Source organism: Carassius auratus, chromosome 42 (genome assembly GCF_003368295.1).
Source record: "Carassius auratus strain Wakin chromosome 42, ASM336829v1, whole genome shotgun sequence".
Classification (NCBI taxonomy): domain Eukaryota; kingdom Metazoa; phylum Chordata; class Actinopteri; order Cypriniformes; family Cyprinidae; genus Carassius; species Carassius auratus.
In genome coordinates this window covers 9,191,962-9,213,932 of record NC_039284.1, presented here as the reverse complement: position 1 = coordinate 9,213,932, position 21,971 = coordinate 9,191,962, and the positions used below count along the sequence as shown (strand labels likewise).

The 21,971-nt window shown below is 35.5% G+C and overlaps 1 pseudogene across 1 annotated transcript in view; it reads right to left on the bottom strand.

Moving 5' to 3' along the window:
- LOC113060293 (DNA (cytosine-5)-methyltransferase 3A-like) overlaps positions 1–21,971 on the bottom strand; it is a 50,931-nt pseudogene that overhangs the window by 23,431 nt on the left and 5,529 nt on the right. The gene's annotated exons all lie outside the window — the stretch shown is intronic.

The following is a 21,971-nucleotide window of genomic DNA, read 5'->3' as shown; positions in this document are numbered from 1 at the left end:
AGAAAACATGCAACACTTTGTTTTACTACTAAATTAGTCTCAATTTCTAATTATTATAATTAATATTTCACAAACATTGGAAAGTTGCGTGACCTCCTGTGAGATCTCTGCAAAAAGTCTCACATTAATTCCAAACATGATGCATGATGGGATACACTAAGCGTTGTATAGCGCTCCGGAGCAGTATTGGAGAGGTTTAGTGTGTGTTAAGGACACTGTGCTTTGGCATTATTAAGACCGGGGACAGTCTCATAGTCACGTACACACACTCTCAAGTGAATAAGACCTCAAGTGTGGGTATCTGGAAAGGGGAAAAGTCTTTAAAATGATCCCTAAATACAGTCGCACATCAAAGTCTTAATAATTCACTAATGCTTTCATGGTCTAAAAAATAATGTATGTAAGTAATGTATAAGTTAAAGTATATAGTAATGTATAAGTTGCATGTAATGAAATAATATTTCCTTTCTTTCTGTCTTACAGGATTGTTTGCAGATAATGCTGTTCTTCTTTTTCAGAAGTTTTTGGGGAGCCAACCCTCACAAACCTTCCTAAAAACTAAAAGAGCTATTACTGAGTCTCAGCGACTCTTGCCACGATCAGCTCTTCCCAGGTACATTTGTTTACTCATCAAATGCTCTGGTCTGAATCTTACTTTAAATTAACTTAATTATATGTTTAATGAGAATATTGCTCATTGCACACAGAGTAAGATTATCTTGTTTCACAGAAGAGAAGGAAGACCAAGGAATGATTTGCTCAGGATGAGAAATGAAGATGGTCATCTTGTGCTCAAGCAAACAGAAGTCCTCTGGTATGTGTTGAAGTGCTGTGTTACAGGACTTTATGATGATCTCTCACAGGACTGGTCATGTCAGCCGTAATTATTCTTTCCAATGTTTTTATATTTATTTTATTTTATTTGATACAGCTATAATAATTATAGCATGTTAGCAAAGTTTGACTGGAAGCATTTTTAATCTAAAGTTTTAAAAAAACACCACCTGTTATTCTTAAAAGCATACAAGTGTCATAAAGTGGTTTAATTGATATAAACACCAAATTGATATTTATCTCACTGTTTTGTGAATGTTGTGTTATAAATTGTGAATTGATAGTTGATTGGTTTGAGCAAAGCCTTACACTGCACAGACTAAAACACATTTGTGAGAGAAGTCATTAGCTCTGGAAGAAAGATTCTAGAGGAAGAAAACACATTTACTGCAACAATAGATGAATTCTAGAGTCTCTGAGAACTACACATGCTAATGGAGTCTCATGGCAAGTCCTTTGCCTCTGTAACTTTTTCTAAATTCTTGCATAATGAAATTGTTTATTGCAGTATTTTAACAATTTTACTTTGTACAGATGATCTCATCAAACCAAACGAGGGGTTTTGACCAAGTGATGCTCTTGAAAGGACTGAAAGAAGAGGATGTGGTAAATTGTCTTCAGAGAAAAAGCTTCTCAAAAGATCTTAAAACAGCTTGAAGAATGGTAAGTGTACAGTACTACAAGGGTCATAGTTACTCACCCTGCTAAAATCACACAGAACATAAGATGAGCTCTATGTCCATTAAACAACTTCATCTGGATTGTTTGTTTCACTTTGGCCAGGTCTGGGATCTTAAGACTGAGAGATCTCACTGGCACCCAGTTAACCTCCATAGAGAACATTTATCAGAAGCGCTGTCTGGGTAGGGCAAGAAACATCATCAAGGATGCCTCTCACCCTAACCATGGACCTTTCACCCTCCATCCATTCGGCAGGCGTTACAGGAGCCTACGCTCTCGAACTAGTAGACTCAGGAAGAGCTTCTTCCCCGAGGCTGTGACACTCCTGAACGCCACACCACCAATCTAACCTGCACCTGCTCTTTTACTGCACTGGTCACAGTACTTTACATACATGTATTGCACTACTCATATTTTGCACAGACTGCACATGGTTAAATCCATTACACTATAAACTGTCTAAAGCTGTTACTGTACAAGCACAGTAAACTATTTCTACAATAAATATAATTGCACTACTATTATTTTGCATTTAATAAATTGATAAACTATACTTTTGCACACTCATTCAACTGTATTTATTACCACTGTTCTCAAGTTCCAGCTATTCATAATGTATATATAATTCTTCTTTGCTCTGTTCATAATGTACATACAATCCCTACATTAAATTCATATTTATATTCTGTATATACTCTGATCAATATTGTATATAGCAACTCCACTGTAAATTCTGTATATCATAGCTTTACTTACTCTGCACTTTTATGTATATAAAACACTATATTCTTGCACTTCTGGTTAGATGCTAACTGCATTTCATTAGCTCTGTACTTGTACTCTGCATAATGACAATAAAGTTGAATCTAATCTAATCTAATCTAATCTTCTGGCTGAGAACAAGCTACACCACATCAGTGCTGGACATAAACCACAAACTGTTTCCAGACACGACAGAAGATCACGATGAAACCAGTTTTTGATGTGTTGATAAGGAATCATTATTTTCTGAAACAGTATCAAATGTCTTATATGTATCACATGATCTGTATCACAGTTGACTGAATGGGACTGTGACTTTTAAGGACATTTCATCACTCATCTGTGTGAACTGATTAATATATGAGGTTAATGTATTTTTGATTATGAATAATTATTTTCCTTTAATCTTATTTGTCTTGATGCTACTTTATCATCTTTATAGTCTATGCTTCAATAAAATGAATATGACGAATATTGTGTTCTGAAGATTCTTGTTAAATACATCATTTTACTAGGTAGGCTCATATGTGTTTATTTTAGACTTGGAAAAACTACATAATCATTATTGGGATTATTTTTTACTTAAGACATAAAAATATTTGATCAGATTAATGACATCTGGGACATCAGTACACCAGAAAGTTATTATTGTTTATATTTAGTAACCAATGCCAATTGTTTTGTGAAAGAAAGGGAGTTACGAGATTAATTATTTTGCATTACAAGATGGTGCCATGGGCTTTATAGTTACAAACACTTGAGGGATAACTGAGAATGTAGCAGGAATGATCAACGTGGATCTTGTACTCCATTCAAACCAAGAGCACACACATTATGTCCAGTACCTGAGCAGCAAGATACAGGGGTGAGAGGACATTTTTACACTGATTTTTGCTAATTAGTTATTAGTAATATATATATATATATATATATATATATATATATGAATGAATTTGTCCTTGTGTAATAGTGAAGTATCACAATGTGTATACATTGTCCTTGATTACTGCTTAACAGTGGGGAATAGATAATGGCATGTTGTTGCAGGTTCATCCATTATATTTATTGATGTTTACTTCAAAAATCAAATAAATAATCTATTATTTTCATTATTAAATCATTTCTTTCTAATTTTTCAATGTTTCATCAGATGGCCTCACAATGTCCTGTCAAAAGGTATAATAACAATGATGTAAGAATTAGAAAACAGAGGACTGTGAAAACTGTCAGATATAAATGTGACTCAGCTCAGTTTGTTGTCCATGATGAGGAGAATACATATATGTAGGTTTTACTGCCCTTCTACCCCCAGGGGCCCAGTAGCAACCCCCGGAAGAGCCAAAAACTGTACATTTCAAATGGCTGTAAATCAGAGTCCAATTAACATATCAAAGCGAAAATCAGCATGATTACTACTTATGCTATGCTGATAAAATAATGTTGGGCACAGTTTTCAGAAATGAATGGAAAGGTGGCATAAAGGCATTTTACATATTGCATACTCTAAAATACTAAATTTCACCATGCCTCTCAAATATATCATAGTGGTTTACACAGTGAACATATTTATATGTCTAGTTTACCATTCAATATATTATTTATTTCATTTCGTTAATAAAACTTTTTAAACTACATTACCCATAAGCCTCCATCGTTCTATCTATGGAAAGGGAATACTAGGCGCTGTTTTTTGTAGTTCATTGAAGTTATTCTTAGGGTTAGTGTTAGGATCTCGGTAAAAAGGTGATTTTTCTCAACATAGAAACACCCAATGTTGACTTAATATATTTACTAATGTGATAATAGCAGCAAAACATACTTTTGTAACATGAGCCGCTGTTTAATATGGATTAAAAGATAATCCAACCACAGACAGTCCTGCGATGACAAGGGATATTCACAGCCAATGACATCAAAGCTGAGCAGCGTCATCACACTTCCTTAACCATTTATTGTCATTCATGAACGCTGTTTTCCGTTTTTCGGCTAAAGGGATAGATTGGTTAACAATAAATTAAATTTGCCACCTATTAGATAGGGTTTTATTAACGTCTACACCTTCTTCCAACAATAATGCAAATACAGAAATTATTGTTATTCAGCTTGACAACAATTTGGCAATATCGATGTGTACATGTGTGTGTACAACACGTGATGTGAACTGCACAGTCACAGTTGTATCTTATCTAACCAATAGATTCATTTCATTCAATTTAAAAGATAATTTTTTTCCTGACCAAAGACAAGAGCATTTACTAATAAAAAGTAAAGAGTTAAATTATTAAGTTATTAAATTATTTAAATTTGTTTCTGTGATTTGCCTTGCTTTACCAATTAATCTCTAGTAATAAAAACTGAAATAAAGCATAATGAACATACATAATTTTGTAAGAGTTTTCCAGTATTTACAGATATGTCAAACTCATTTAAAGACAAAGTGTGCATATTACTGCACTGTCACCAAGCTCGTTTTTAAAGAATAAAACTATGAAGAAAAAAAAGGCAGTTATGTTGTAAACGTTAACAATTTTCAGTGTGCAAATTCTTTTATTAAAAAACAAAACATTATAAATATGGTATATATCTTTCAGAGAACACCGTAAAAATATACATTTTCTTAAAAGATTCTATTGACCAAAAAGTGATACAACACTTAATGTTTCAAACTCACAAAAAAACATCATGAAGACATGCATGTCAAGTGTGCAATATCATCTATAAAACTCAATCAGCAGAGCATCACGTAAACACTGATTGTCCGAACAATGGAAGAAAGATAAAGTGTTCAGGAAAACAAACACCTGCTACATAAAAATGCAGAAATATAACTTTAACAATAACATCATTCACTTCATGACTGGAACTAGGGGATTGCTGTGCATGAATATGTCCTTTACTAAAACTCCTGATCAGAACTGAAGCTTTTTTATGATAAAAGCACCAGAAGTAAAGTTTACTGTATGAAGCTTGACAAAGAGAACACAATGCTTTATCAATATGATAAATGCTATTTTTTAACTATTGTTGTCATCACTGGTTCTGTATACAGTACAGTATATGGGTTGCTGGAAGGTCACAATGTATTCATTATAAGGTTAATTAAAACAAAGTTACATCTTCTGCAGAAATCAAACCACTGCAAAGTCTTGAGTCACTGATCCAGGAACCATTTCTGTGTGTGTGTGTGTGTGTGTGTGGGGGGGGTTAAAGAGTTAAAGAGGTGAGTCCTTGTGCATGAGGGAGATCTACAGTGTTATCTGGAAACAATCCTGTAAGACAGAAAGGATAGAAATATTATGTAATTAAATGCAACATTACTGTGTTTTTTTTAGACCATGAAAGCATAATCTGCAAAGATGCTGTATAATTAAATGTTAAATGCATCCATTATTAAAAGCAAGTCATTAATAGCAATATCTAGTCATGGAGATCACGTATAGTGGGAACATGAACTGATGGGGCTTATTTGAAGTAATTTAATGAGAAGCCAATGAACAATATAAACTTTCTGACTGTGTGGGGCAACTGATTTTCCAATATTGTGATAGTGTCAGATAAGATTGTCCAGGGGCTTGTACAATATCATACAAGTGTTAAATTGAATTAGTGAATTATTAAGACTTTGACGTGCGACTGTATTTAGGGATCATTTTAAAGACTTTTCCCCTTTCCAGATACCCACACTTGAGGTCTTATTCACTTGAGAGTGTGTGTACGTGACTATGAGACTGTCCCCGGTCTTAATAATGCCAAAGCACAGTGTCCTTAACACACACTAAACCTCTCCAATACTGCTCCGGAGCGCTATACAACGCTTAGTGTATCCCATCATGCATCATGTTTTGGAATTAATGTGAGACTTTTTGCAGAGATCTCACAGGAGGTCACGCAACTTTCCAATGTTTGTGAAATATTAATTATAATAATTAGAAATTGAGACTAATTTAGTAGTAAAACAAAGTGTTGCATGTTTTCTTGGTGCACAGAAAAGTATATTTATTTTGTACATCATTTGTAACTTCTTTTTATCACTTAATTAGAAGCACCACAAAATAAATTGTCATCTTTAATAGGGACTATTGAAAAGACATTTAGAAGTTTCTTTTAAAATACAAAGTTGAAACGAACTTTGTCATGTTAAGATCGACACACATTGTGATCTTCATGCTCACTTGGGCCAAATAAAGGAAATGTGCAAAGATGGCAAGTGTGGGTATTTGGACTGTACAATAGTTTAAGAAACAACAAAATGCTGTGCAAATGATAACAACAGGAATGTTTGATAAAAGGGACAAACTATCACAGACCAACCTGCCTCTGCAGCTTTCTGTCTTCTCCATTTCTGAAGGAATACCTCTCCACAAACACCACTGGGGTGACTGCTTACTTTACGTCTTTTCAGCTAAAAAATTAATACAAGGGCAAAGAAAATAAAACAGAATTATATACAGAATGTTAATAGTGATCTGTGAGCAAAATATTTAAGATATAAACCAATATGAATTGAACTGCAATATGGGAAAAAGGTTTTTTAATGTAAAAAAAAAAAAAAAAAAAAAAAGGTATTACAAGCATGGTACAGTAAATGTGATTACTGTGAAATAAGTCATATAAAAGCACATTAAAACACTACCATTACAGTGGTACAACTATAGTTAATTTGGTGATTAATGTGCTATTACTATACTACAGTAAAGCTACAGTTACTGTGGTAAAAAAAAAAAAACAAAAAAAAAAAAAAAAACATGGTAAATGTCTTGTTTACTGGGTTTTACCTACTTTTGTAGGTGTCATGGTTACCATGATTTTACTACAAATACAACTTACATCTTTGAACCTGAAATGAATATAAAAGGTCTGTGGCACGTCACGTCACGTCACGTGACCGATAGAGTTTAACCAGTTAGCAGCTGTGTTCATTTAGTTAAACACAATGAAACTCAAAGACAGCCTCGGATGACCGATGTAATACAGAGAGTAAACATAAGGCGCTCATATGATTAATAAAGAAGACAGAATACGTTTTAGGACAGGCATTAAAATAGCATATTTACTACTACTCACCAGACTGTATAACTCACCCAACCTGCGGCTCTTGCAAACTGATGGAAAGTATCGCGATGTGTGCTGAATGAGACTTCTTGAACGTGATTTCAAAGCGATAAACATCTCATGTCAGTGACGCTAGAGGCGCTTGACCACGCTTCAGTTTTTGACGCTTTGGGGTTGACGCACAGCGCGTGATGCGCGTAGTGGGAGGGGCGGCGCTATTTATTAATTATGTATTATTATTATTTAGGTCTTTCTGTGTTGATTTGCTGTTTATTAATATTTTTAAAACTATAACGCTAAATCTATCAACATTTATTTAGATGTTATCATGTATTCATTCATTTCTTTATTTTAATTATATTATTTCGGTCTTATTACAGGTGAAATATTACAGTAAGCCAGAACACGGGCCGAGCGGGGCTCATTCTAAACCCATTAGCGGACATTCATATCACAGAATCTGACAGCGATCAGAGGCTCATCAGCGACAGCATTTTTAAGAAGCCTTTACAATAGCCTTAATAAAAACTTTTAACTTTAGAGTCTAAAGTAAAAAAAATAAAAAATAAATTAAAAAAAATAAATCTGTAGGCCTATCGCTAATAAATAATTTATTTATTTATGTGTATATATTTTTTGTTCTTTTTATTTAAACTAAATTGTTTCTTAATATGAAAATGTGTTACAGTTATGTGCCAAGGACTTGATATTGAATTATATTGAATTAAATCTAGGCCTATGAAAAAAATAAAAATCAATGAAAAAGTAAAAAAAGAACCATTGCGCATTTTACAGCTAAAAAAGTTTTAATGTGTTTTTGTCACCAGCAATACAGTATGTTGCTCAGTTTTGTACAGTAAGTTAAGCTCCGATTTTTTTTTTTCAAGTTTCAGTGAGTTTCTTCTGTTGTCCTGTGAAAAATTAAATAATAATAATAATAATTAATCAGAAAATATTGTGCTGATGCACGAAAGATGCCTCCAGTTGAAATGCATTAGTTTAAAAAAACGTGCTGCAATCATGAAAATAAGGAAATAAACGTGTGCCTGCCACGAATAAATAGATTAAATTACGTGACAAAATCACGAACTGCCGTGAGACTGGGTTTCCGTGTGTGGACCACGGAAGAAGAGTGTCATTGACTTGCATTAGAGTTATCCGTGATCTCAGCACAGACTCACTCCGTGCTCGTATCACAGATTTTAGTTAGGCTAACAGAATCAAAGTGAATCTGTATGATGGCAGGACAATGCAATAGTTACAATAACAGTCAGGTTGGTCATGGTATTTGGTGTTGAAAAAAATAAATACTTCAAATGTTGTGTTTCCAGATGAGATAGCACGTCCATTGAGTGAGGTCTGTACTCCATCACTGAAACGATCCGTGTACGGACCACGGAAGATGAGTGTCATTGACTTGCGTTAGAGTTATCCGTGATCTAAGCACAGACTCACTCCGTGCTCCTATCACAGATTTTAGTTCTGACTATAGCCAAAATGTGTGTAAAACGCCATCAAACTGGATTTTATGATGACAGGACGAGAAAAAATGCCAAGTTAATTACATGCCATTGCAACAGTGTCGACGAAAAGCTTGTAAGTTCCTAAACAAGTGAGTGAGGTCAGGTTGTGGAGGTCCGTGCCATCACGGGACTTTTGTAACTGAAACAAACGTAATTTTTATGATGACAGGACAATGCAATAACTACAACAGCTGGCTGGTTAATGTCATTATGGCATTTGATATTGGAAAAGAAACAAATACTTCAAATGTTGCTGTTTCCAAATGAGAAAGCACGTCCGTTCAGCGAGTTCTGTACTCCGTCATTGAAACGGGTATCCGTGTGTGGATCACGGGAGGTCAGTGTCATTGACTTGCGTTGGAGAAATATCCGTGGCCGGGTCACGGAATTTGGGGCAATTCCGTGACGGCTTCACGGATTTTGAGTTAAGGACCCGTGGACATTTCACGGAATTCTGTGAGACCAGGTTGCACCTGTAAACCCACCTGTAGTTTTACTCTGAAGTAATATACCGATTCAGTAGAGCACATCACACCTGGCATGCACAGGCCTTCAACTGAATCAGAACTTTACATCTCTGGAAGCATGTAATGTTGTTGATGTGGGTGAGAAGATGATGTATGTACTGAGGAGATGAGATGGTCATAACACCACAACTGCAAAGATGAATGTTCACAGGGAGAGAACCCTTACAACACATCCTCCCCAATATCTCATCTCATTTTCTCTGCTCCTCTTGTCATGCACATTTACGACCGTGGCTGCTTTTCCCACACTTGCAGCCTGGTGCTAGGACCTCACTGTCGTGACTGCCTTCATTTCCAGAGTAGAGATAACCCAATAAGTCCCAACAGGCTCACGATCCCCCCTCCATGGCCCTCAAATCCAACTTAGCCATCTTAAAGACATTAGTAATGACAAATGATACTGCCGCTGAAGTGCTGGCTGCAAGCTGGTGGAACTTTGCTCTTCCTTTGCTGTTATCTTTGTGGGATAAACAGTCGGGAGCTGGAGAGTGTGCAGGGACTCAAGGAAATGCCTCCTTAACAAGAACACCGATGTTTGTACATTGTCGCTCTCTTTTTACTCTCTCTCCCACTAATCCAGCTGCTCTTTCTATCCACCATCTCTTAACCTCCATTACTCTTCCAGTGCAATCATTTTATTCACTGTTCGATTACACATTAAATTCTCTCATGTTCTCTCGCTCATCTTTCTCGTCGCAAAGGATTAGAGTGATAAGGAGCAGCAATTACTTTCTTGGAATCATTAGCTTGATTTGCCCAGCCTAAGGCTAAATTGTGCCAGTGTGGCGGACATCAGTTGATAAAGGAAATCGACTGCATGAGAAGAATAAAGTAGATGCAGAAGCACACTAGCTCTTCGATTACTGTCTAACATGCAAACTCATGAGAAATATGAGGTCGGTCTGGCCTGTTGAATGGACAAATCAGCAGTTGTGCAATGAACAGCTGGAAAATGTCTTGAACTGTTGCCATGAGAAATTAAATTATATACAATGAGAAATGTCAAAAAAAAAAAAAAAAACATTCTCAAGGGAGTTTTGCATTGCGTATGTGACATTAGGTTGAGAATGGATGAAAACATTGGAAAAAGGGCCAAATATTCTACAGTTTTAAATTAAAGGAGAGACACAAACCATATCTAGAGATTTGGGGGTGAGCAACTTTGACTTGCGACAGTGAGCAACACAAAATATCAGAGACATCACTCTAGAAAAACACTCAGCACACTTCGCAATTTAGCAAAACGAGGGTCCACTTTACTTAGTAAAGAATTTACTTTACTTGGTAAAGAAAAGCAGGTCCTATTCTTCAAAGAAAAATGTTCACTTGTTTTGACTGCTGTATTTTTGTTTGCATGCAAACTTGTTTTTGGCAAAGCAAAGCAGAAACCAATCCAGACAGTTTATAGAAACTTCAAACAGCTCTTTTAATCTTTACAAAGGTCAAGAACTTTAGGACCAGAAGATGTTGACACTTCTTACTCTTATGAATACTTTAGGAATACTTTAGATCTATTTGGACCATAAAGCCATGTTTACATTGCAGTCATCAAAGAATTTCAATTAGGGTTTGTGTCTTACTTGTGCAGGTTAGTCAGATTTTGAACTGTATTGGAGTCCAGAAGAACTGTACCTTAGACCATGTTCAAGTGGATGAGTTCAGACTTCAACCAAACAAACCAAACTCTGATGTCAAACAGTCTCGAGTCTGTACCAGAAGCTCCAATGTGAAAGCACGCTTAAAGAGGTCATGGGATGCCCATTTGATATAAGTTGATATGATTCTATAGGGTCTTAATGAAAAGTCTATAACATACTTTGGCTAAAATTTCTCAATAGTAGTGTGAAAACACCTTTTTTATCCGCCACATTCTTGTGTGGGGTGACGAGCAGACTGTAAATTTCAGCCGCTAAACTTCCTAACTAGCACATATTAGGAAAGGCGATTTGCAAAGATTCATTAAAAAACATACAACATACAAACATAAGCTCTATCATGAATTACTTGCACGAACATAGAACCATTTATGCAGAACGGGGATTGCTCCTCCAAACACTTTAACAGCTTTACCTTTTCATTACCAGGAATAGAGGAAACAGAGTTAGCTTGGAAGTGGCAGTGCAGACGTGGCTATTCACGAGTCACATCTTTCAAACCACTCATCCAAACCTGATGTTTGCTCATCATAAACAAGACAAGGGCCGAGAAGAATGAACAATATTGGCTAATACCGGGTGAATTATTTCCACAAGCACTACTCAGAACTAATCAGTCTTTGTTTAAACTGAATGACCTTCTGCCCTGCTGAATGCTCTGCACGTCTAACACATCACTGTCAGTTCATTCGTTTTGAAGGTTACCAGACATTGCAGCTTTCATTTCCTGCAAATAAACCATGTGACCATCTTGTAGCTGCTGTGAGGAATGGATTTGTCTATAATAGTGACAAATGGGGCAGTGCACACTAAGGCCAATTAGTGTTGATGGAAAGGACACATTGTTTGGTCTTTTATTTGTTCAAGCACCAAAATGACAAATATATAGAAAAAAAATAGAGTTTCAGAAGTACAGAAAAGTTGTATGGACCACTTTTATGATAATTTATAATTTTCATTCATTGTGACTATACTTAGAGATTGACTAGGATTAACTATGACAATATATATGTATATATATATATATATATATATATATATATATATATATATATATATATATATATATATATATATATATATATATACGATACACAGTATATTGGGGTGAACTACTTAATTAAAACAAAAGCAAGAAGATGATTTTGCTAAATAATCAAACCTCGGATCCATTGCTTAACAGAACTCCCCGAAGCGTGCCCCATCCGCGATACTGATCGGTCTCATTTCCTTACAAATGAACGAAATTATTTTATCCGTTATGGGCTCTTGTCGTGTTGCAGACAAAGAGCTTGCGGCGGACGATGCAAAGTAACGTTAACTGTCAAGACCTGACTGTTTAGCTGGAGTTCATTACAAGAATGCTCATTTGGGTGCACATTTTTGAGATTTGACCTCATGTTGCTAGTGGTCGAATGGTATGCTAACTGTATCTGGCCTTTTTTCCCACCTTTTTTTTTTATTCGAATATTAATTTTCACATTCGAAATTCGTTTTTTTTTTTTTTTACTATTCGAATACATATTCGAATTTAGAATATTCGTTGACAGCATTAGTCTGAACGTGATCTGGAAAATATATAGGCCTATATATTAATCAAAACTCAAGATTTAAAAAGCTGACAAATTGCCAACTCATGAAATACAAATCATTTTATTCCCATTAACTTTGTTTTGGCAAGCTGCTGAGCATCCTCGGATTTAAATGCATGGGGTGCAGGCATCAGTTAAGATCAAAAAAATCTTTGTGTTCCACTGCAAGTTTAGCTGCATATTTTAGCCAAAATTCCACTTCCTTATAGAATATAATTGCAAAAATTATATATATATATATAAACAACTTAGTTTCCTTAGTAACCATTACAGCAAAGTATTGTATATAAGTAAAAAGTATTTAATTAAAAAAATATGGTTTATTGTTGTAACAATTCATTTTGAATGGGCTTTTAATAACAATAGACTCACTAAATTTAAAGTGTGTTTAGGTCTAAAGTTTTCAACTGATCAGTAGCGATCCAAAAATTAATTTCTGTTCTGTACTAATAGGGTCAGATGGTTGACTGAACTGCCTCACCCTGAACTAAAACCATGATCTACTCAAAGAACATAAGACCCAGATTAAATATCCAACTGCAAAAAAAAAAAAAAAAAAAATGAAAACCATATGTGTCATCCACTTGATATGTATGGTGAATTACTGATAGCAGAGACCATACAACTTTGAAAAATGTATTGTTGCGGCCTTTGCAATTTATAGTGATATTTTATTCAATTCAACAGTTTTTGCTCTTTTGTTGGGATGCCACTTGTCCAGAGTCCAGTACTGTACAGTCTGGGTCTTGAAAGCAGAACAGTTGAGAACAACTGGTTTAGGAGAATTTACATATAATCAACTTAATTTGGTTCAGTATCCATCCGTTCATACAGTATGACGGCAGTGAGCTTCTGGTGCTCCTGTTTCCTCAAACAACTGAAGAGAAACTCCGGTGAAGGACTTTCCCAACCTAACTGATGGGTTTATGGAGCCCCAGGGTTTAGGCTTTGGCTGATGACTGTAGCAGGCCACCAGGTGGGGATGAGCTGTGAAGACGGGTAATGAAGTTACATAACTCAACTGTCCAGTGGGGCTCCGCTGGAAGAAGTGTCAGCTTACCTAAATATAAAACTTAGATACCGGTGAACTTCAATAGAACTTACTCTTTTAATAACAGTTAATAATTTGAGGTATCAAATTTGATTTTGCAGGAAATGTTTATACATCAACTAGAAAGCCAAAAGTTGTATAGTTTACCTTTAATCACAAATTCAGGAATGTTAGATATTACAAAATACATAAACACTGTGCCACAGGATTTTATCTTCCTGTTGTTTAGCCATGACTTTTATTCACTGTCACTTTCATCAATAGATCTATGTATTAGTCAACCCCTCTTCTGAGAAAATCCCTATTTGATATCTTCATTGTAAATAAAATAATTTGTAATTGGACTAATGTTTACAACTGAATATATGGTACGTTCATTACAAGTTATTTACATTTTCTGTAAGGATAAAACATTTCTTGCTGAATTCAACACACTCCGAACCTCTCCAAAAAAGCTTTTAGCTGAGAGAAAGAGACAGATTTTTTTTTGTAGCCTCTACCATTAATCCAGGTTAAAATGTCAGGGACCCCAATCTACATAACCTTTTAAGGAAAATAAAAGATGTGGCTCTTAAAAATATATCTCTAAAATTTTGAACAAATAATATGTCAAAGAATTAATGTCTAATCAGGAGTGGATATGTGGAAACCCTTATGCATCTGTTATGTAGTTACTGTCTACTTTAGAATGATGGTAATGCTTTGAAGCTCATTATAAAAGCAAACAATCCCAAAAAGACAAGACAAGTGCTAGTTATGCAATACTAATTAGGAAATTCAACATTTGTCAACATTCAACAAATGTTCAACATTTATGATCTTCAGTCAGCATCAGGCTGCAATTTAATTTACATGTATTTGTTCCTGTGGGTTTGTTCTGTCTTTTGATAAATATCACCCCAGGTTTGGAGTGAGAAGTCTGTGTTTGTTTCAGGACCACCACTTCACTGCTGTTGATACCCACTGGAGGGCAGCAATGTAATGCTTATGGCACAAAATGTGCTCAGTTTTGATTGGGCATTTCACACTTGGGCAGTTCTCAGTCCACATCTTATTCTGCACCAGATGTGTTTCTAGATGTTGTTTCTACAGTGAGAACACATTGAGACGAAAGAGGCAAAAGAGACATTTTATCCTTCTGAAACTATCGGCTGGTATCACTGTTTGACAATGACATTGAAACGTTTTATTTATAACACATTATTTGACAAAATTTGTTTAGTTTTTTTTTTTTTTTTTTGTACTTTCAATTTATCACTCCCCGTGATGTTCTGCACTCAAAGCAAAATAATATTATCTTATAGATTTTGAACAAAACAATGTTTATCAGGCTTCATCACAAGGTACTTTCTTCTAAATCGCTGAGAAGATCTATGCTGGTTTATGTTCAGCAGAATGTTATAATACATAATTATGCATGAACTCTCATTATGAAGCACAGAAACACAAGGCGTCTCAACTGAAATGAATTTATACTTTGAACAATTGCAATACAAAACATGAAAATGGGAGGTGCATGTTGCGTTTTCAAATATAAGTTAAAATGACCCCAATTTTATTTTATGAATTTATGCAAATTTCAGTATTTTTTGACTGTATATATATATATATATATATATATATATATATACATAGCTATATATATATATATATATATATATATATATATATATATATATATATATATATATATATATATATACAGTCAAAAAATACTGAAATTTGCATAAACACAGGAAAAAATAGTTCTTGATTAATGTATAGGTGCAACACACACACACACACAAAAATCCACTCTGTATTTTGATTGACACTTCTTCTGTTCCCTGCTCCTCCATCCTCCACTCTGTGACCCGGAAATCGACTGGAGTACAATAACATGACGGATACATCAATCCTCTTAATGTACTGTGCAGACACAAGGAAGCTTTTAGAGGACAAACATAATGTGAGTATATACTACAAAGTTAAGAATATATGAAATGGCAGAACCACGTCATCAATCCAAAATCCTAATTCCAGGCATGACAGAAATCAATAATAACCGGCCATCAATTACGACCTGATCTTTCTGTGAAGGACGAGAATAAAGGTCAATAAGTGTCAATTTCATAACAGGTCATGCTTTTGTGATGGATTAAACTGCACGCATCCATTCCTCACTATTCCCAGCATGCCTGCAGACCGGCCAATGACAAACGAGTTAAATGATCCCCATCGTGAACCGGAGAGATGCTGTGTGTTGCGCTGAGACATGCATTGCTTGAGGGAAGAAACGATCAATAAGGGAGGCAGCGAGATGGGGTTGTGAAAAGTGTGTCATTGAAGAATGGCATGTTTCATACATGAGCATGTCCCAGATTTAAAAAGAAATAGCATGAAAAGCCATAGAAGGTTATAAGAGAAAACAATTAGTGACATGGGGAGGTAAGCAAATCAAAGAAGAGGATAAAAAACTATTGATATAATTGTCAGGGATAAAGCCAGGAGAATACAGGGTTCAATATTAGATTAACCAGTCCGTCATCAAGCTAAGAAGGCACATTGATTAGCAATGGAAATTTATAAACCCCAAAGACATTACCAGCAAGAATAGATCAGCTGGAATCTCAGGACTGGTGAAAATAAAATGCAGGAAAAGCAATGAATACAAACCCTCCCTTGCATCCTATGGGCTCAATGTAAGCTTTCCATTATCCTTTAGATATTAGTGTCAGCGCTGGCTGGATTTATTATACAATATGATGGGTAAAAACATTGGACAGATGTCACCGCTGAAGGCTGAGTAGTTTGTTTTGAGAACGTATACAAGCAGTCTTGTTCATATTTCCTTTGCAATGGTAGGTAAGGTCCTTCTTCTGCAATTACACTGGGGAAAATGGACAGCCGGGAAACAGACTGTTCATTTGATGGGTTTTGCCCAGTGAACATGCATAATTTTGTGAGCAGACGGAGATCACATCACTGTTTTCTGTGACATGGACCAGGGAAGAAGTACACAGCGCTTTTGGTGCTGACTCAGGCAGGTTCTGATTCATAGACACATGACAGTTTCATTAACTGTGTAATGCCTGACTTGTTTAAAAATCTTGTGTGTGCATATATAAAATTTTAGTTTCTGCTTTGTGTTGAATGCATGCTCACTAGAGAGAGGTGTTCCAGAGGATGACGTGTGAGTTTGTAAACTTTGGTTAGTTGCGTGAGAGAGTTTTGTTTACAGCACAGAAAAACCAGTTTCCTCTTGGCTTATATCAAAATCCTGTGACAATTTTCTTTACAAATCCTTGTTTTTTACTTCTAATTCATGACTTGTGTTTTGTTTTTGTTTTTCACTGGAGGTTACGCTTCACTTACGTCCTACGTCATCCGCTGGAACGCCAATCACTTTTTAATATAAGTATGACAGTTAGTTGTATTCATCTGAAACAAAAAAGTCATATACAGGATGGCTTGAGAGAGATTAATTCATAAGGGTCATTTTCATTTAGGGATTAACTATCCCTTTAACTTCCTCTTCACTTCCCTGAAAATCATTTCAGATTTCAGAACAAAAAGATGTGTGTAAACGTGAATAAACCACATACTGTAACACTGAGGGTTAGACTTTATAACAAACACAAATCAGAATAAAAAGATTTGTACAGAGCTGCAAGCACATTAGTCATGTATATTTTTCACAAGTACAAAATTGTTTTAAGTTGTAAAATATAACTTAAAACTTTATTACAGACTATTTGTCCTTCATAATAATATGCACTTATGAATCTTGCACAGTAAGATCAGGAATTAGCATTCAGAAATAAATTGGATCAAGATTTCACGTTGACTCAGAACCCAGCAAATCTGAATAATAAGTATCATTCTCATTATAAAGTCTGTACTTAATCTTATTTTGAGACTGTAAGAAATTCCAATGAAACAATCAATAATGGATGAATGCTCATCATGTTTAACACATCTTCTTTGCAGTTGCTCTGTTTGCGATGAAAACATCTTTCTTGATGACCTCAGCCTCATTATGTGTTATTGGAAGAAGAGCGTTTAATGTAAATGTGATGGCATTTACGTGTGTGATATGTGTTCAACTCATTATTTCTCATAATGTACTTGTAATCCTCAAAGTGCTGGAGGTGGACATTACTGAAAGAAGCACTCTCACTCACATTATTTGCTTCACCATCAGAGCCCCCAGTAACAACAGGCTGATAAGATGGCAAGTCTCCCAGAAGAGCTGTCATAAAGCATGATTGGAAGGAGAACAGAATGAATTGGCCTGCTCCCAGCACCTGGGGTCTGTCTGTCTTTTTGGCACTGAGATAATAGGAGAACTGCCTGACGAATGTCCCTCCTGGCTCTGCAGGAGGAAGTGTGTATTTGAAAGAGTGGTGTGGTTTAATCAACGGTCTTGCATGTTCAATTAGTTAATTAACAAACTGAGGCGGTTTTACAGTGATAGTGAGATTTACAAGGAGTGTACACGTCTCCGATGAGGTTCACTCAGACACTTTCCAAGAGTATTTGTGTATGATCCACCACTACAACAATTCAACTGAAAATCTCACTGTAAGTAAAGCCATGTGAATGATACTGAACATTTTCATTATTATTATTTTCATTAACATTGCTCAATTATTTGCCAGAGAAAAATGTGTCCACGCTGTTAAAACAAAATAAAAATGAATGAATGCTTATTTTCTGCCAGGATATTATCCATTAAGTTTATGGGCATTATGATTAGCCCCAATAAAAAGACACATTGAATTTTGAAATTAAAAATACTTTTGGAGTCGTTTTTACAGTGCACATAGGAAAAATAATTTGATAATCCATAAACACAACTGTCAAGATCTTACAGATATGTCCTTCCTGTATTCATTTTGGTTTCATACATTTTTTTTAAAGATGATTGGACTGTATTTTAAAATTTTAATTTTTCATTGATATGATTTTTTTTAAAAAACCTCTATACTATTTTCAAGAAAAAATTCAATTTAATGAGTCTAAATGATGTGTCTTGAAGAATGGTGGGTATTACTTTTATAAGTGTCATCTATTACATACTGAATGCAATTCAATTCAGTAGTTTGGCTGGTTTTGTGATTGTGATTTCTACAGGCACACATGAGCGGAGAGCTGGCGAATCCAGAATGTTGAGGTGGGGTTTGGAGTGTTGGAGAAGTAATTGTGAATGTGCCTTACCTTACAATCATTCTAAGAAAGGACTGAAATTCCAGAGCTATAAAAATACCACAGCTGTCAATGCACAGAACAGTCTAATGGCCTCGTAAGCAGTTATCTTGAAATATGCACACACACATTTCCATTTCTTAACATAACTGAAAAATCATTGTTTCCTCCAGGAAAATGGTGGATTCAAGGTCATACAAGTTGGGGAAAGAATGTGCTTTTGAAATTGAGTCAAATTTCGATTTCTCCGAATAAAACAAAACATATCATGCAAATTCGTAAGAACGTATATGTAGAGGCCCATTCCCAAGCTAAAATGGCTAAATGGTTATTAGAATTTATTGTAGGTAGTACTTTATTTTTGAAATGCGATTAACTTAACTCACTGGACATTTCATCTCTGAACTGCTGCAATACATGCAACGATCAACGTAAAACAAAACTTTGCCAGATTCACATCCATCTGTTCCACTTTGAAGTGGTCACAAAACAAGTAAGAGGCATGTAATTATACAGAAATGTCAGGTTTTTTTGTATGTTTTTTCCTCAATGAACCCGGGTTTCACTCAGGAATTTTGCAAATGCCTTTTCATGTTCACTACAACTCACCATTCCACAAACAACAGCTCTTCTGTGGTTACAGTAATTAATTCAGAGGCTTTTTGTTTAACATTATAGACTAAAAAAAAAATAAAAAAATGTAGGATGTAAAACTCATTTAAGTTTGGCAACACACTGTCATTGTCTCATCCGATCCATTCTTTCTTTAGAGCCGTAACCTTCCAAGATGCCCATTTGCCGTTACTAATTCTGTCTTTTCCTGGATTGTCTTTCTCTACCTCCATTACCTTTTCTTCCAGTGCCCCCTCATCCATCATTCCAGTAGTGGGAGAGGCAGGGGGTGTTCGGATTGACCCCGGAGATTTCTAAATATGTTACCCTGCGCTGTAACTCCTCATACCCTCCAACTAAAGGTGTGTTTACCATTCACTGAGGAGACAACAGCCAACAACAACATCACGTAACTCTTCTTGTACGCATCTAAACCATGGGATTAAACAGAACACTAACTCTGAATGGTTTCACGTTACCTTCCAAAAATGCATTTGCACATTTTGGCACATTTTGTGGTCTTAACATGATTATAATGTATGTTGTAGTATGAGGTGTAGAGAGTAATCTGCATATTCAGGATAGTTAACCTAAAAGCTTACATTGTGTATTTAAAATTATGTCAAACCTGAATGACTGTATTTCCTCCACAATTGCTCTTTTCTATAGAACTGATAGCACATAGTTACCCATTAATGAAACCCATTATTTCATTGGTGTCACAAAACTGACTGACACATGAAAATAAGATATAAAATCTGTCCCTCCGCTAAATGTTCCCCATACACTAAAGCTTCAAAAAGTAATCCATTTCAATCAATCAGCTTAATCTAAGTTTTTCTGATAAGACAAAATAACTTTTATCATGATGAAGAGATTTATTGGTTTTTATTCATTTATTGCTCATGGTATGCTCAAACATGCATGTTTGACACATGAGAACTGATGAGGTTGAGTAATTGATTGTGTTTGGAACAAGTAAATTACTGAAGACAGAATTTTTCTTTTTGAGTGAACTGCTTCTTTAATGTTTATCCAAACACGAAGTGAGCATTTGAGGGAGATGGCCCGTATGCAACACAATGCCTAAATAAAGTTGCTTGAACAAGCCATTTCCTACATTTGCAAGATTTATATAGCTCTTGGAAGAGCTGCAGACCCTAAGAAGCAACATGCGCTAAAGTGCCTTTAGTTTTAAGAAAAGGAAAGAGCCTTTCAGGACTTTCACTCAAATCCCCAAAAGGAATTCTTAAAAGGTTTAGAATCACAGCTAGTTCGTCAAACATTATTTCTCTCTATCCTTGTTGCATCCACCAGATTACTGACCTGAAAACAGCAGTAAAAGACAACCCATCTGAACATCATGACTGCTGTTTGAGAAGTTAAAAAAAAAGTTTGCCAAATTAAAGATGACTTCTAATGTTAAGCTAAAGCTCAGATATTCTTGTTGATTCCTGTTAGGACGATTCTAATGTCCCACACACTTTTGTAACTGAAAACTTAACTTAACTTAATTTGATAATGCTCAACCCCATTGGTTCGAAACGCTGTCAGTGCTTTGTAAAGCCGTTTTACCATGCCAATAGGGCTGGTGGAATCTCCATTTTTCAGTAGCTGATTGTAATGCAGATTTTTTTCAAATAGGATACTCATCTCAACCACAGAACATCTCTGTTTATGGTATGTAAACTCTCAATTCTGTTTTTAAATATTGGCCTGGTCACACTGAGCCAATATTTATTCTGATGACTTATGTGTGACTGATCACACTGTAGCTAGTAGCCTAACAGACCGCTTTCTCTGTCCAGATTTGACTACAGTAATAATAACTGACACTTCAAATCAACATTTAAATTTTAACTTTTACTAAATCTAGTCTTTAATAATGTCTGAAAATATATCAGTGAATAACCTGACACAAATAACAAGCTTTATGTCGCTCTGCGTGAACTGGACCTTGCTGCTGACTCTAAATCAGTATAGTGATGTATATCTAACTGAAACTGAATATTGAATAGAGGATGGGGTTTAATTTTTGCACTCCTCATGTCATGTCTCACTAGCAGCAAACTAATGGTTGGAGGGGCGTGGTTAAGCATATTCTGCCCAAGCCATGGCAGAATCCTAAATCCTGTTAAGATTTAGTTTAACCCTACCATGGCCCCGCCCTTCAACATGAAGCCCCACCCCCCAGATAAAATATGTTCCCATGGCTATGAGTAGGTTTCTGACCAAATACTGATACATGGTGCCTCAAAAGCAAAAGTAATAGGTAAGTATTATTAAATTTCAGACTAAGATTTTGGATAACTAGGTTGGCTTGTATGGGTGCAGTAGTTGGCCCAACCTCATTTTCTTTCATAGGGCCCAAAAGGGTTGCTGCACCCCTGAGCATAGCTATGCTGATTTAGCAGCTAGACCAGCACCAGACAGCGGGGAGATGATCTATCTATGGTATGGTTTATTTTCAAAGTCAAGCTAAATTGTCAGATCAC